This window comes from Carassius gibelio, chromosome B24, assembly GCF_023724105.1.
Source record: "Carassius gibelio isolate Cgi1373 ecotype wild population from Czech Republic chromosome B24, carGib1.2-hapl.c, whole genome shotgun sequence".
NCBI classification, from domain to species: domain Eukaryota; kingdom Metazoa; phylum Chordata; class Actinopteri; order Cypriniformes; family Cyprinidae; genus Carassius; species Carassius gibelio.
The window spans coordinates 19,550,219-19,554,073 of NC_068419.1; positions in this window are offsets into that span (position 1 = coordinate 19,550,219).

Below are 3,855 nucleotides of genomic sequence, written 5' to 3' on the forward strand. Positions count from 1 at the left end.
TCTCTGTCTGCTGTCTGATTAAACACATTACCCTGGATATTCGACTTGTGCCATGGTACACGTATTCTTTGAAGAACCATGTAATGAATATTGCAGTATATAAATAGCATGGTATTTGAAAATGCCAATATGATGGTACAAACCTGATGGATGGTTGATTGATTGGTGGATGGATGGATGGAAGCTGACAGCAAGATGAGAAATCAAGTGCTTGTGGCAAAAGTGACTTTAATATAATAAAAATAATATCATTAATAATATATACTGTAACTATAATAATAATAATAATAATAGTCATATACTAATAACATCAGTTTTATTTCAGTACTGCAAATATAGATTTTTTTTTTGTGAATGATGTATGCAGTTTTCTTTGAAATATGTCCCATCAGCTGTAAAATATAAAAAAAATATTATATATTCATCATTCACCTAAAGACTTACAATGAAGTTACAAATTATTATTTAATAATTTTGAAAAATAATCATTAATTATGAAATAAATTATTTTTTAATAAAAAAAAACATTTAAAATATTACACATACACACAGCTCCTCGCGACACAAGTTGCAAGGTAAGTTTTTATCACTAATGTTTATTTATTTATTTTTATGGGTCTGGATTGGCATTTGGCTTTGTGTGTTTTTCTCATTCCGCATCATGGCATATATAGACACTAGACGGTCATTTATCAGCACACCATCTTCCTAACGGCCTCTCAGCAGCCTTAAGTGCAGTTTAATGGACAAAACCATTGGCTTTAGCTTCTCCATTACTGTCACAGATCATCCTGCTCGACACAACTTCATCACAGTGTGAGAAAAGTGTCCTTCAGATATGCACTTCACAACTCACAAGTAGAAAGAAATCTGGGTACTTTACCTACGTTTTGGGAATACTGTAAATCTGGACATACTGCTCTTTCCACATATGCTTATATATATATATATATATATATATATATATATATATATATATATATATATATATATATATATATATATATAATTTCTTTCTGCATTCAGTGTTTATTTTGAAAACTATTGTCTCACAATATTATTTATGCAGTTGTAATTGCAGTAATGTATTCATGTCACACCTGTGTTTCTGATGATACTGAATTTATTTGATTTGTACATTTTAAATTATTTATCTGAGTCAGTTAGCAGCATGCATAGCTTGCAAGTTGTCTTTATAGGTTTTGTCAATACTGAAGTACATATCAGCCAAAAAAAAAAAAAAAAAAAAACTCATGGACCGCAACTAAGTCGTCACCACTTACTGTTATACTGTCATTACAAAAAAAATGGTAACATAAAATATCTAAAATATCTACTGCATGATTGACCAGTTTTACAATATGTTTTATGTACCAAGCGCCAGCCATAATCTATGTTTTGTACCAAAAATTTGAAACCCACATTTTAAAACCATTTACCACAGACATGTAAAGTAATGTTTCCTTCATTCTGTTTTCACCATAGTAAAATGAACAAGAAAACTCTATCTAGGACTGAATGGAATAAGTGGATGAATTATCACACAAAGCAGAACACTTTACATTCACATTTGGTCTTTCAGCAGATGCTTTTATTGAAATGAGGACAATAGAAGCGATCAAACTAGCAAGGTTTCTTTCTGTCTTTTTTTTTTTTTTTACAAAATCATTTATATGCAAAACTCAGATTTCGCTAAATGTATTATACAGTCTGTAGATAATTAGTGAATGCGTGCACAGTGATGTGATTGGCTGCTGATCCAGAAGGGGGCAGCAGTGCATCGTCACACTGAAGCTTTGAGCACGTGCTCTGCAGCATGGTCAGCCATGCTTCTGTCACACACACACACACACACACACACACACACACACACACACACACACACACACCACAACTGCTTCTTGCCTCCTGATTTGTATTATACCGCCTGTGTACTCACAGCATGAATATATGCAGTATTGTTTGTAAATAAGCATCACATAATAAATGATTCCCCGAGCAATTCAGAATCACAACCTCCTGTTTGCAGAAGCAAAATCAAGTGCAGAGCAACGACCAGTGCAGAAAACTTCACAAATAAAACCAGTCAGGGTCATGGGTCAGGCTGCATCTTTTGTCAGTAACTTTTTTATTCTTGGACATATTTCACAACCGCACACAGACAATGGCTTACATATACAAAAATTAGCAAATCCAATTATTTAAGTTGATTTAAGTATGCAAAGCAAGGCCTGTGGGGTCATATGCACATAGGTAATCAATAGTAATTACCATTTCATTTCTCCCTTGTTGTTTCCTTCCGTCTCAAATCAGAATCTGATCTCATCGGACTGATTGAGCCCCGGATGGATGGCCTGTTTGAGCCTCCGTATCAAGCCCAGACGCGGGATGTGAACTTCGTTTCATACATCACTCCTCTGAAACACAGCGCTCCAATTAAACTCCAAGCCTGGATCATTCTAATGCCCTGGAAAATAGAGCTTTTTCATTAAAGAGACGCTTAATTCAGGCACCGTGGTGTCCCAGAATGCTTTGTGCTGCAGATTTCTGCCTATGATTCCACACTTATATGGATTTCTGGAGTATGATCCCGAATGATATTCCTGTGCAGTAAATAGTGAGCGCCCATAGTGGTAAAAATAGATTACTTGAAAGCTACTGCGATAACAATGGTAATGCGAGACAATAAATCTCGGTGTGTAATATTAGAAAAGCAATATTTCTCTTTCAGATAAATCACGCGTGTGCGTGTGTGTGACATATGTGGAGGATGAATATTTATAAATGAATAAATCCATGAAGAAATAAACTGGCGTAATGTTCCAGTTTTTGCAGCTCGATAGAACGTGAATGATGAATGTGGGACTTTTTGAAGCTTTCTCGCAGGCAGATTGAACACATCTCTACTGTACTGTACGCTGTACAGTATCTGACGCTGGATGTTTCATTGATTAAGGGCCGTACGCTTCACTGCTTTCTCGTCTGTTATTGGAGATGGTATCAAGAGCCTTATTACTGATCTGCTCTCCAGCACTTGCTTAAACAGAGAAGAAGAGGAACAATGCTTTTCATATTCATCAGCTGGGCTCAATTTAAAGATTTTTATTTTTATTTTATTTTTTGCTGCCCCTGGGAGCCAGTAGTTAAGATTGTTATGTTCCATGGCATTATTTGTATTTGTCAAAAAATGAAATGTTTTGCTATTTTTCCAAGATTAGCTGGAAGACGACCGAAGCAAGTTTTCTTTAAAAGGTAATTGGATAACAGATATAAAACCTATTATAATGGTTTCCTGATTTGGAATAATAGCCGTAATTTCTTTTTGAAAACTCCAACCCTAACCATCAGTGGTGATCAAGCAGATCCGGGAAAAACATATGAATGGCATCACACAAATTGTAAAATATAACATGTAAAATAGTTATGAGTTACCCTGAAAGGAAATTGATTAAACTTATGCATTTGGTAGATGGTGTTATCAAAGAGATTTGCAAATGCAAAACATAAATGTATGTACATTTGTACACATTATTTGGATTTACCTTCAAAAGTGTCATTTCCACACTGAAAAAATGATTTTTGCAATTAACAATAATTTATAATGTAGAGGTAGAGTAAATGTAAACATAATTATTAGTCTATTTTAGAGAGGCATGAGCTTTTTAGAGAGTGTGTTCTGTACCACTTTTCTGTACCAATTTTTAAAGCAAAAACATATTATTTTATTCATATTTTTGACTGCATAATGGTAGGCTATTATAGCTACAAAGACAAACTGGACCATACTAACCAGACAAACTTTGACCCCTTGGGCATGATCGGTGACTAGAGGCTGGAATACACTACATAAAATTT